This window comes from Amborella trichopoda, chromosome 3, assembly GCF_054954075.1.
Source record: "Amborella trichopoda isolate Santa Cruz 75 chromosome 3, AtrichopodaSantaCruz75HAP2 v2.0, whole genome shotgun sequence".
Lineage (NCBI taxonomy): Eukaryota > Viridiplantae > Streptophyta > Magnoliopsida > Amborellales > Amborellaceae > Amborella > Amborella trichopoda.
Window position 1 is genome coordinate 35,409,547 of NC_142338.1, and position 14,464 is coordinate 35,424,010.

Genomic DNA, 14,464 nt, shown 5'->3' on the forward strand with positions numbered 1-14,464 from the left:
ATCTTATAGACCGTGCTTTTGTTGACGAGCTGGGAAAGAGCCTAGATGGTGCTCCTACTACTCATAAGGAACTGATGTATATCCTGATCATCAGGGGGTGGGGTTCTTCCCTATCGTACTGTTCATAGTGAAAACCTCGAGGGTATGTCCCTCATAGATTTGCTCGGCAGCATGTGCTCGATCAAGGTTGCCCATTCTCCATATTCTTTGAGAAGCGACATAGAAAGGTAGCTCGCTGGAAGAAGGACCAGTTGGGAACCCACCGAGAGACTTGGCTCTCGAGGCACAATCGCACAGCTTGGGCCACGTGCTTGGAACTCATAGAGGTCAATAAGTATATGCTACCATATTTTGGAAGAAGAGTGCGAGTGACTGAAGCCCATGAACTCTGGTGGCAAATCACCAGCAAGGGGTATTGGGATGTCGGGCACCCTTGGAAAGGGAAGAATTCTCACTGGAGCAAGGAGACGAGGCAGAGGAAGATTGCAAGGAATCCTCTGCTATGGGAGATATTCACCCTGAGATTTCCTTGGGACTGATGCACCCTTGGGCGGCCTCGTCAAATTGTTATGGAGAAGAAAACAAAGAGCATTTTTGACAATCTCTCTACTATTTTCAAACGAAAAGAGGGCCACAAGGTCTCGAGGTATGAAGGGTGCCTGGTTCAGGATCAAAATGAGTTGATAGGGAGCGGCCTCATAGCAAGTTGGCCGCAAGTTCCTCCAAATAAAGCACCTTGAAGGCTATTGTGCTTGAGTGTGCGAGAGGAAACAAGAGAAAGCGGGCTACTCTAGCAGTTCCTCGCACTCTGGCTAAGAAGGTGCCCAAGGCTTCAAAACACAAAGGGCATAAGATCCCAGTGGTCCGTGAGCTAGAAGATAGCTCCTCACCCTCAGCTTCTTCAGAGGGCTGTGTGTCTCCTGCTATTTCTGTATCGCCCTCTGCTCTTGAGGATTTGCCTTCTCATTCATCTGAACCTTCTTCTAGCCCTACAGAGGCTCAAGCCGATACCTCAAATCCCATTGCCTTGATCGAAATTGCTTCGGATCAGGAAGTGGCCAAAGGGGACGGCCCAGTCCCGATGGAGGTGAACGGGGTTGAAGAGGTTGGCCTTGATGAGGCGGCTAAGGGGGAGAGGGCCTCTGGAGCTCTGAAGGTTGTTGTGCTAACGGAGGAAAGGGAAACTCCGGTAGAGCTTGTAGGCATAAAAGAGGGTGGAGCCCCATGGACTGAAGAGGGACCACCCGAGCAGCAAGAAGTTGCTCTGTAGGGGATGCAGAGGCAGGACATCCTCGAGGGTCAGACTTCAACCCTTGACTGTAGAGGAAGAAGGCCTCGTGGGGGAGCCTGTAGCTGAAGTGGTCGCCATGGAAGACAAATGTAGAGAAGGTGAGGGAGAAGGTGTCGAATCTGCCGAGGTGGAGATGACAGTTCGAGAAGAGAGGGAGAAGGGAGTGGCCCTGAAGAGGAGGCTACCGTGGTGCAGCCTGACACAGAGGTAGTAGCTTCTGGCGAGGAGGTCAGTCTTGCCCCAGCTGAGGCCATGGAGCTTGCATAAGGGGAAGCTACAACATTTGAGCACGAGAGGGTCGAGCCCAAAGTAGTCATGGCAGGGGATTTGAGCGAGAGAGCCATTGCTGAGGTACCAGGGTAGCCTGAGGTTGCCCCTGAATCTGGGCAGCCCGAGGCCTTTGTTGCAGTTGGGGATCCTTTTATTATGGTCGGTCCTACTATATTGCCCAGGCCCACTTTCAGTGGGCTATCAAGCGTCATGTTTTAGATGCTTCAAATAGGCTTTTAGAAGCGGAAGGAGCCATCTCTTGAAGAGTTTGGAACAACAATCCCACAATTGAGAAGAATCGCCATAGGGAGTTCACCCGAAGTCCTCCCTTATTTTGACAGTGTTGCCAATGAGCTGGAGGGATGGAGGATGAAGGCTCTGAAAGCAGAAAAGGTCGCAATGCGTCTAGAGGGCTCATAGCTAGAGTCATTGAGGCTTCCTTAGCACAGAACAGGGAGCTGACAGAGGTCTAGGTAGGGGAGGTGGAAGCTATCGTCTCTCAAAAGTCCGCTCTTGCAGAGAAGGCCATAATGTGCAATAACAAGGTGAAGACCCTGAAGGTGAAGATTGCCAAATGGGTACAGGAGCTTGCCAGGTTGAAGAAGCAGACGGCAACTTGGGAGGCCGAAGATAAGGAAGAAGTCAAAAAGCTGTTAGACCTCGAGTATTCTTTGGGCGAGCAGCTAGCCCTAGTGGAGCATGAGGTTGGATTGGTGGATGAATTGAGAGTGGGCATTGAGCGAGCGAGTGCCTTGGTCGAAGAGTGCAAGGGGAAGGTCAACGAGATTTTTGACCATTTTTTGCAACATTTTCTTTCTATTGTAAAGAAAAGACATTTGTAATATTCTGTTTGATGAATGAAATAGTTCTTTTCTTTTTCTATGTAATGCATGTCTCGTATTCTTTCTTCTATTTTTACTGCTTCTGCCCTGTCATAGTGTTAGATGAAAAATGATATCCCACTCCTTGCTTCATCTTTTGATAGCTTGTCTTAGCTTCAATGACCTCGAGTAGGGGAGTAGTTGCTTCCTTACTCCTTAGTGTTTGATTGGACAGGGGCTCATAATTCATAGTTGTCATGATTTAGTGAGCATGTTTGCTGTAAATGCTCCAATCTGGGGAAGCACTGGCTTCGATTCGAGGTGCATTGCTTTTGAGCACATCATAAGTCTTAGTTTCAGGGACAAACTCCTTTATGTTCTTTGAAGCGAGACACATAACCTCCAAATGATTCTGGAGGCTATGAACCTCACTTCTTAGCTCTGCCATGGGGTCTTGTTCTTGAGAGCCGGAGGGCTGACTCTTGTCCACCTGTACCTCTTCGGGAGCCTGTGAGAGGTGTAAGACCTTCTCATGGCTGCTGGTGATCTCCTTGTTCAAGGAAGATGGAATTTGGAGTACCTTCCTTGGAGGTTGGTGTGCCAATTCTGCTTCTAAAAGAGAAATAGGGACACACATAACCTTTTGCTGGTTCGACGTATAGGTGACGCTCGGTGCTGGAAGGTCTACCTCTAGGGCTTCCTCAGTCTTAGGAGTTTCTTCTAGCTCACCATTTTGTTATGGTGAAGTAGAGGGGGAAGCTTCTTCCTTGGAGGATGAGATCATGACCTCGAAGAGATGGCAAGATATGGGTAAATAGGAGTCAAAGGGAGGATTTTTCCTTGTCTTTCCTCCTCCTTGAACATGTCCATAATCATTCATCTCAGATCTTCAACATCATCATGATACGAGGATCCTGCCTTTCTCACAGGATTCCAATCATCATCCTTTGACTTTTCTAGTGCTGGAAGGTCTATGAAATTGTACTTAGCGTCAGCATAATGAGTCTAGGCTACAGGGAACGGTCTCTTGTCAGCATAGATCGTGTGTTGCCTCCCATCTCAGCTGTACTTGAAGCATTGGTGGAGTGTGGAAGGAACCACCCCTTGATCATGAATCCCAGGGCGGCCGAGGAGGACATTGTAAGATGTATCGGTGTCGATTAGAAACTGAGCGTAATCGTTGAGGTCACCGATCTTGAGGTGAAGACGAGCTGTCCCAGCTGGCTTTTCTCCTGATTGATTGAACCCTTGCATGGTGATGTGAGTAAGAGTGAGGTCATCAGATCTTAATCCCAGTCGGGTGAGGTTCCTTCTTAGGATCAGGTTGACTGCTGACCCTCCATCCAACATGATCCAGTTGATAGGGTAGGCATGTATTTCACCATTCACGAAGAGGGGGCGATTGTGAAATTTGCCTCCCAACTGAAGGTCATCTTCGAAAAAAGAGATCGCCAAGCACCCACTCAGGAAGGTTGGGTCAACCTCAATAGGCTCCACTTCAGTCTCGTATACCTTTAGCTTAGGAAGAGCATGAATCGAGGCCATACGATAGTCTCCATACAGCAAAAGGGCATCATATATACTTAGGAGGGCTGGAAGCTTTCTCAAGTACCCAATTACGTCATATTTCACTTTATTCTCATTAGTCTTTTGTGTTCCTGATCCAGTCACTGATGTAGATGGTAGGGTAGGCTTAAGAACAGGCTTTGGTTGAGTTTTGGTTTGTGACATTGGTTGACTTTATTGTTCAGCCGGTGCTGTCTGAGTTGATGAAGAGGCAATAGGTATTTGTATTAGGGATGTAGAGGTTTGAGGTTTAGGCTTAGGGAAAAGTGAAGGATCAGGAAACTTGAGGAACTTGAGCTTTTGAGGTGTGGGATGTAGCTTCTTTCCCGATCTTAGGCTCATTTGCTCCATGCTGAATGGTACTTCCAAGATCTGCACCATGTGGGAGGCCTCTTTGAAAGAGGATCTTGAAGATGGCTTGGTCTTGGCTTGGGTTGACAGGGCGTCGGCGATTGTCAGGATTCCAGCCACCTGGGCTAACATCTTTCTTAGGCGCTTTCGCTGCAACCTGTTGTGGCTGGTGCCTCTGAGATTTGTGTTTAGAGCACTGTCAAGCTGCACTTGTGGAAGAAATAGAAGAGGAGGGAGGAGAAGGAGAGTTAGAACGTTCCTGACAGCTTTTTACGTCGTTGTCGGCATTAGACTTGTGCAGGGGGTATTTTAGGTCTTGCCCTGGCTTTGACCGTTGGGTGCTTTTATCGTCGTCACCCATATTGGACGACTCCCGAGCTATTGATGACTCAGGGACGTCCGTCTGGTTAGACGACAGGATAAGGCTAGCTGCACTTGGGATGAAGTCCCGTAAGGTTTGCAGTGGAGGAAGGGGCCTGAGGAATTCTTCCTCAACTGGTGGCTGAGGGATGCGATTCCTTCAGCGAGCTGACCTGGGTGCTTGTCTTCATCTGAATCCCTGAGGAGGTGTTTGGTCCACCCTATCGGGATGATGAGTAGTCATAGCTTGATGGACTGCCTCACGCTTTAGGGATTTGAGCCTACTTTGTCCATGGTAGACTTTCCAGGGCTGAGAAGCCGAGGGCTTTGATGAATCCAGTGTATGCTCATAAGGGCATGTAGCGGGATTCCCTCTCGGAAGAGAGTGACAGCTTGGAAACATTTTGGGAGAATGGTACAAACGATATGGCCTTCCTGTACCTTTTGAGTGACTATAGCTTCGAATCCAGAGCACTCTTTCAGTTGTGGGGTGATAAGGGCACAATAGATTTTTTGTACCCTGGGCAAGTCACTTAGGCAGCCTAACGGGCTTGAGGGTGATGAGACCTTGTTGGAGCATCGCCTCAAAGAGGGCCTGCAGAGGGTCTAGTTCAGTGCCTTCAGGGCCTCGTGTTGGGAGTTCTTCTTGCACTGGTGGAAGAGGGGATTGAGGATGCCCTTCTGGATCACCACGAACTTCTTGTCATCACGGAATCTTCTTTGCCAAGAGCTCGTAGAAGCTAGTACATTCACTCATGTCATGGCTTCGTGTTTGGTGATATGCGGACCAGAGGTTCTCAGTTCCTGGAGGCAGGAACTTGGGCTGCCTTGTTGGCTTTGGCGTGATGTGTCCCTCTTTGAGCATTATGGAAAACAGTGCACGGAGGATAGCGGGTGCCCCATCTTCTTGGATTGTCACTATGTGAGAAGCCTTTGTTGCCTCGAACGCTTTCTTTAACTCTTCGAGCTTTATATGACCCTTGTTAATAAGGGCTTTGATAGTATCATTGAGCTTATAGCAGTCCTGAGTGGAGTGGCCTACTTTCTTGTGATAGGCGCAGTACCTCTCATGTGTCTCCTACCCAGCTTGTTCTAAAGTGTTGACCTCTAGCAATTGGATCATATTTTTTTTCAGTAATAAACGGAGCAGTGCAGGGACCCACTCCTTATCGAAGGGGTACACCTTATTCTGTTGTTGGATCCAAAAGTCACTTCGATTGATAGTTTTAGAAGGCGGGACTTTATTGTAGGATTGCTGCTTGCCTCTGGCCTGAGGCATCTGAGCCTTGGAGAGGTCCAAGGTTTGAGAGGCAGCTTTGTTAGTGTTAGTGACGGTGACGGCCGCACTGATCACTGCCTTTTCCTAGTTGCCCCAACTGTTGGAGAGAGAGTTCGAACCGGAGGGTTGCTGACGAGATCCGTCATGGTGCTTGGACAGACCTTCCTTACGAATTGCTTTAGAGATGAGCTCTGACATGGAGTGTGGATTGGAGGCCTCGACATGCAGGGCGATTTAGGAAGCATATTCCGTATGCAGGTCTGGATAGCGTTTTTTCAGTCATGGGAGTGGCATGAAAGGTTGTCAACTCTCTCCATTGGATGATGAATGAAAGTGGATATACAAAGACTAGAGCAAATTTCCAAGCCGAAAAACAAGGCAATTGAACAATTGAATAAGTTACAATCCTTTTACATAATAATTACAACCATTTTTATTCTTGTATAACCACTGTAAATAAACTCAAATACCAACCCCTTATGGTGCAATTACATATAAAGCAACACTAGCTTATGAATTACACTTCATAACACAAATTACATAAACTATGTCCCAAAGTTTCAATACATCATGCAACTAATTTAAACAAAGTTTAAAGAATAAAATAAACTAAATTGGGAATTAGAATGCCAAATTAAAATAGGGAAGCCATGTTTTGAACCCCTTGTGCCGGGGCCACGCAATTGGACCCTATAAGGACTTAATTTTGTCCATTCGGATTGTACAAAAGTGATTCAATCTCACAAGAGTGTTTCATCCAAATGGGAAGAAGTTACACACCTAAAAATAACTTCTTAAGATCTCAACACACTGTCATTATCATCCAAAACAGAATGAAAAAGGTTTGAATCGAATCGGATAAAGAACAAGAGAGTTACGATTAATTACACATGGTGGTCCCTCGGACCACCAAAACAGCCTTGTATGGAAAGATTAGCAACCCCCATAGGTAAAAAATTGATGAAAAAGTTCTAAAAATGGAGTGATACTCTGAGACTAAATTATTTGATGGGTTTGATGCAAAGTAATTAATGGATACTATGCATGATCATGGATGCTCATGCATATAGGCTATAACTCATGAAGGACTACACTATGAATAAGCATGACGAAAAAGATGATCAAATGGGGATTCTAAGATCAATGAATTTTTTTAAAATTCAAAAATCCCGAAACTATAGATGCTGAGGATATGATCTTATGAGAAAAGAAAATTCAATGGAGTTTACCTTGATAAGAAAGGAGGACCACTATCAAGATCACCATTATTGGAACTCTAAAGCTCTCTCTCTTCAATTTTCTCCCACAAAACCTTAGAAGAAGGAGGGTAGCAAAAAGTTTCAAAAATGGTTTAAGAGTTGAGATAGTTAGAATTTGAGATCATGATGTGCTTTTATAACATGGGTGTAACTTTGGATTGAATCAACATCCTTGATGCACTAATCCAAAGGCACATGAGAGGCTAATGTACCTAGCCACTCATCCCCATCCAACCACTAGGATGAAGGGATGGGATTTCACGTCATTATCACTCACCCTAACCCTATGTTATGCCACTTTACCATTTTCTCCTTGGCCCATGTTTTTGTTCCAATTGTATCCAATATGGCCTTACAAAAATTCCCTTTAGTTTTTTTTAATAATGTATTAGAGTAGATAACCACAAAGGCTAAAGAGCAAATAAGTAATTGGCAATGCTCACACATGTGTAGATATTCTACTTTATCAAAGTCAATCACTTTGTAGATATAAAATTTTAAACCAATCAATTTAACGATAATGTTCCCTTCACACATGCGTGTGAAGATATTTTTCAACTCAAATTTGAAAATTCATTTTCTCTTTAATATCAAATAACAAAATATAACAAACCATAACACAACCCCTTATAAAACAAGCAACCATATGTCAATCTAGTCCCCCGCCTAGGGATCAGTGCCTAACTGGGCGGTGATCCTAGAATGAGGTGTGGAGTGCCATGTGGTAGCCCTATGGCCACTCGGACGCCACATGGCACTACCAGGTCAGGACTAAAGTGAAATTTGAGCCAAACAATATGAAAACCCTCATTTTTTTATCAAATAAAATTTCAAAAAAATCTCTAAAATTCATAATAAATATTTAAAGTATTTTTGAGAAATTATTAGGTTTTTCTCATTATTACAAAATCGAAAAAAAGATATAGTGAGATCTCATGCTAATAACTATAGGCATCAGAGTACTCTATTGGGCTAGTCTCGAATGATGTTTCACCGAGTCTCAGATCGACCCAATAGAGCTATGTTCCGCAGTCTAAAGCAGGGATACATAATTGATCATATCAAAGCCGTTGAGTCAGAAATTTCGATCATTCGGCTCTCAATGGATTACTAGTGTACCCCTGTGGGACATGATCCAACTCAATTACAGGGGTCCTCTCAAAGCAGATGTGCACTACCTCTTCCAAACTCGGATAATGCATTTGGAAGAGTGGCTTCCCGTACGAAATGAAAATGCGCATGCCATGAAATGGTCTCGTATCAGGATACAGACTTATGTCCTATAAGTCTTGACTATTCCATACAGGGCGATTACTCAATAAGTACTCGGGTTCTATTTTTGTCATTTGGATTCTCCAAGCCCTAGTTGATTGCAGCTAAACATGAGGTTAACCTATAAAATCCTGAGTAGGAGGTGACCCTCATACCTCCTTGAGAAATTGCTTTCTCAAGACATGAACTCTTGATGCCTCATGCATACTCGGGGTAAAAGAATCCGGGCTCTATTCGTAAGACGCCAAGATTTCAATCTCTCAATGGCTCCCACTGAATGAGAGACTACTGGAATTTAGGCCTTGATAGGCCATATTTCTAACATTCTTCCACTTGACTTTTTGAGGCCTCAATTTGTATATATCTCTCTCTCTCATTATCGTTCACAATAAATCAAAGCAAGCAAACTTATCCATAGATTTATCATTCATAAGCAATAGACAAAGTAATAACAATTATGTCACCCTCCTTAAACTCTTCCCATGCACATGCCTCATAAAATCATTTGCCCCCAAGCCTTTGGTTAATGGATTTGCATGCATAGCCTTAGATGGAATGTAACCAACTTCTACTTCACCAGCTGTTATATCTTCACCAGCTGTTATATCTTCTCTTACTCTATGATATTGAGCTTTAATGTACCTTTACTTGCTGTGGAATCTTGGTTCAACTGCCACTGCTATTGCAACTTGATTGTCACACATGATTCTAATAGTTTCATGTTTTAGAGGGTTGAAGTTAAGATGATTCAAGAACTTCTTAATCCAATGGCTTTTACAGTTGTGGAACTTAAAGCCATATACTCGGCTTCCATGGTAGATAAGGCAACAATCTCTTGCTTCTTAGTGCGCCAAGAAATGACACCACCCTATAAAGAAATAGATAACCCGAAGTGGATCTCGAGTCATCCAGGTCTCCTTGATAGTCGGAGTTTGTGTATCCTAAACCTTTAAACTCACTCACATTGCCATAGGTTAATCCATAATCAAATGTTTCTTTCAAATACCTCATGATTCTTTTCACGGCTTTCCAATGTTCTAATCTAGGATCACTTTAGAATCGACCAATCAAGCTTTGAAAAAAAAGCTAGATCGGGTCTAGTTCCCATGGTTAAATACATTAGTGATCTTACGACACTCCGATACAGGATCCTTTCCATCTCATTTCTCTCAAGATCATTGTTTGGTTTTATATTGACATTTAATTTTCCTCTCCTTTCCATATGTGTATTTATAGGCCTGGATTCACTCATACCAAATCTCTCAAGAACTTTCTTAGAATATGTAGATTGAGATAATTGAATAGTGTGGGATGCTCTATATCTTATAATATGAATCCCTAACACATACGAAGCCTCTCCCATATCTTTCATATCAAAATTAGTGTGTCCCCTATAAGGTCTAGGGTTCTACTAGCTATTAGAATGTCATCAACATATAAAGTCATGAAAGTAATGCCAGTGCCATTGGTCTTATGGTATACACAATGGTCTTCCTCATTTAGTTTGAATCCATATCTAATCAGGGTTTGGTGGAACTTGAGGAACCATCTTCTTGAAGCTTGTTTGAGACCATAAAGGGATTTGAACCATCTTCTTGAAGCTTGTTTGAGACCATAAAGTGATTTGTTAAGTTTGTACATGAACGTTTCCTTGCCTTTCACAACAAAACGCTCGGGTTGGTTCATGTATATATCCTCTTCTAGGTCACCATTTCAGAAGTCGATTTTCACATCTATTTGACACAATTCTTGGTCAAGGTAGGCTGATATGGATATGATCGTCTTAATGGAAGGCATTTTTGCAACAGGTGAGTAGAAGTCAAAATAATCTACCGCTTCCTTTGGAGTAAAACTTTTGCTACAAGTCTTACCTTGTATTTTTCAATATGCCCTTCGGAGTTAAGTTTCTTTTTGAATATCCACTTACATCCAATGGATCTAAGGTTAGGTGGTAATCGAACTAACTCCCATACATGGTTCTTTATGATTGAATTTATCTCATCTTGCATGACTTCCTTCCATAACTTATTATCCGGACAAGACATAGCATGTCGGTAAGAATAAAGGTCATCATCGGGTTCTTCACTAATCCTCTCATAGTCCTCCCCAAGGTAAGTGAAAAAAGTAGGTGGTCTCTTTATTCTCTCACTTCACCTAAGTGGGATGGTTTCAATTTCTTTGTCAGGTTGAATCTCATGGCAGTCTAATCTCTTTTAAATTGATTATCTCTCAAGGAATTCATCTTCAAGGAAATGGGCATCAAGGATTTCAATCACATTACGATTCAAGAGGTTATAAAACCTAAAACCCTTCCCATGACTTGGGTATCCTATGAAAACACATTTTATGGTTTTAGGATCAAGTTTGGACCTATTTTGGGATGGTATGAGAACATGGGCTGAACATCCCCAAACCTTGAGGTGCTTTATTGAGGGATGTCGACCCTTGAAGAGTTAATAAGGAGTTGATTGAATTTCTTTGGCGGGAGTCCGATTAAGGACATATGTGGCGGTTAGAATCGCTTCCACCCAAAACTCTAATTCAAGATTAGCAGTACTCATCATACTTCGCACCATCTCAACTAGGGTCTTATTCCTTCTCTCGACAACCCCATTTTGCTCGGGTGAGTAAGGCATGGTGGACAATCCTATATTAGACACAAAGATCTTGGAAGGCTTGGGAGGTGTATTCCCCACCACTATCTGATCTAAGGTTTTTGATGGTTCGACCTAGTTGGTTTTCAACTTCCACTTTATATTGTTGGAATTTGGTTATGGCCTCACTTTTGTTTCTCATAAGATAGGTGTGACGAAAATGGAAATGGCCATCAATCAATGTTATGAAGCACCTCATGTGCCCCATGGTAGGCACACTCATAGGTCCACACACATCCAAGTGGATTAGTTATAAAAGACTAGAGACCCTTTCGACCTTTTGGTAGGACTTCTTTACCATATTTCCTTTAAGGCAAGCCTCGCGTCTATTATGAGAATCGAAATTCATTTTATCAAGCAATCCTGCTTTCATCATAATATGCATTCTTGATGGATTCATGTGACCTAACCTTGAATGCCATAAAGTAAAATTTTGAAAATCATCACCCATGTAAACAAACTTCTTTTTCATTTTGATTTCATAAAGCCCTTGAACCAAGTGGGTGACAAAAACAAGGTCTCCATTGATAGCGCCATCATGCACATAAACCTTTTACTCCTTGAACAAGAGCACAAACTCGTCTTTACTCATCTTGGAAACTGAGATGAGATTCTTCCTCATCCCGAGTGCATAGAGGGTGTCCTTAAGCATGAGAGTCTCACCATTAGTGAACTCTAATACATAGTCTCATTTTCCTAAGACCCTTTCCATTTGATTTCCACCCATATAAAGATTATGGGTATCGGGTTTGATATCATAAAACCTTTTAAAGCCCTTTATAGAATTTGTTACATGGATAGTAGCCCCTGAGTCAAGAACCTACACATCTGCCTCCTCATTTGCAAGCAAAGTCTCATGGACCACGCAAACTCTCTCTTTCCCTGGTCCTCCACTGGTATTAGCTTGAGGCTTATTGGTATTGGGCTTAGGAGAAAAATGAGGGTTTTGTGGAGGAGGATGATACCTACAAAACGTTTAGGTATGCCCGTATTTCTTGCATCTAAAGAATTGCACCTTCGAATAATCTTGGCTTGAAGCTCAAACCGACCTCCCAGCTAACATCATGGGTGTGGGTGGTGGTTTAGGCCTAAAATGCACGAGGCTAGCATGATTTGGTGGGTAGGCATGGGTTTTAGGAGGGTAAGGGCTAAATGGATAAAGGGAGTAGGATTTTCCCTTTTGCTTCCCCTTCCCTTTTCATTTTCCTTTTCCCTTTCTTGTCTTGCTCTTAGCATTATCACTCCCACTCACTTCCACATTACATGTACTCACCATAGAAGAGTTAGGAAGAGAAGAAGAGATAGCAATAATGAGTAAGGGAGTAGAAGAAGATGAGGGTTAGTGAGATTTTACCATATGGACCATGGAAAATGCAATCTCCTCTACTATTGTAGGGGGCATCTTTGGTCATCAAATTGGCCACAAAGGTGTCCCATGAATGAGAGATCAAAAGCACAAACATCATCTTTTGTGTCACCTCATCATATGACTGACCGGCTCTCTCACTCTCTCTTACACAACTCTTGAACTCTCTTAGATGATCACCGACTTTGGTGTGATCATCCATTTTGCAACACATGAGATTCCTCATTCTAATGATCTTTTGAGGTTCATTCGGTGTGTCGTATTTCTTTTTCATGTTCTTCATAATATCTTTAACACATGAAATTCTCATACTCCTTAACAAACGAATGACTCATGGTTGCAAAAATAATATTCATGGCACTTTTGTTTTTGTTATGCCATGTCTCATATGCATCCTTAACGACTTGCGGAGCATAGATTGTAGGCAGATTAGGTGGTCTAGAAGTCAATAACGGTAATAGACCATCTTCATAAAACACATAACTAAATTTCCTTCTCCATTCGGAGAAGTTGGTTCCATTGAACCTCTCCTCGTTAAGCAATTCAGAGAGTATTGAATGGGCTTCCATGGGTTCCTATTTGACACTCTATAATCCCTCTAAAGTCCCTTAAAAGACCTTAAAAGAGGCTGTAAATGAGCCTAGCTTTGATACCCAATTGAAAGTGGATGCAAAGACTAGAGCAAATTTTCAAGCCAAAAAACAAGGCAAAATAGACACCTTCAACAAGCCACTTGCTAAAAACCAAGCTAAGTGAATAAGTTACAATCCTTTTACATAAAAATTTCAACTATTTCTAGCCTTGTATAACCACTGTAAATAAACTAAAATACCAACCCCTTATGGGGAAATTACAATTAAAACAAGACTAACTTATGAATTACACTTTCATAGCACAAATTACACAAACTATGTCCCAAAGTTTCAATGCATCATGCAACTAATCTAAAAAAAATTATAAAGAATAAAATAAACTAAGTATGGAATTAGAATACCAAATTAAAATAGGGATGCCATGTTTCGAACCCCTTATGTCCGGGCTACGCAATAGGGCCTTATAAGGACTTAATTTTATCCCTTTAGATTGTACAAAAGTGATTCAATCTCACAAGAGTGTCTAATCCAAATGGAAAGAAGTTACACACGTTAAAATAACTTCTTAAGATCTCAACACACTGGCATTATCATCCAAAATAGAATGAAAAGGGTTTGAATCGAATCGGATAAAGAACAAGAGAGTTATGACCAAACGACACACGGTGGTCCCTCGGACCACCAAAACAGCCTTGTATGGAAAGATTAGGAACCCCCATAGGTAAAACCGTGATGAAAAATTTCTGAAGATGGAGTGAAACTTTGAGACTAAATTATTTGATGGGTTTGAAGCAAAGTAATTAATGGATACTATGCATGATCATGGATTCTCATGCATATAGGCTATAACTCGTGAAGAACTACACTATGAATAAGCATGATGAAAAAGATGATCGAATGGGGACTCTAAGATCAATGAAAATTTTTTAAATTCAAAACTCTAGCAACTATAGATTCCAAAGATATGATCTTATGAGAAAAGAAAATTCAATGGAGTTTACCTTGATAAATGGACACTATGGACTAAAGCATATGAAAGGAGGACCACCATCAAGATCACCATTAATGGAACTCTAAAAGCTCTCTCTCTTCAATTTTCTCCCACAAAACCTTAGAAGAAGTAGGGTAGCAACAATTTTCCAAAATGGTTCAAGAGTTGAGCTAGGGTTTGAGATCTCATGATGTGCTTTTATAACAGGGGTGTAACTTTGGATTCAATCAACACCCTTGATGCACTAATCCGAAGGCACATGAGAGGCTAATGTACCTAGCCACCTATGCCCATCCAACCACTCGGATGAAGGAATGGGATTTCACACCATTATCACTCACCCTAACCCTAAGTTATGTAACTTTACCATTATGTCTTTGGCCCATGTTTT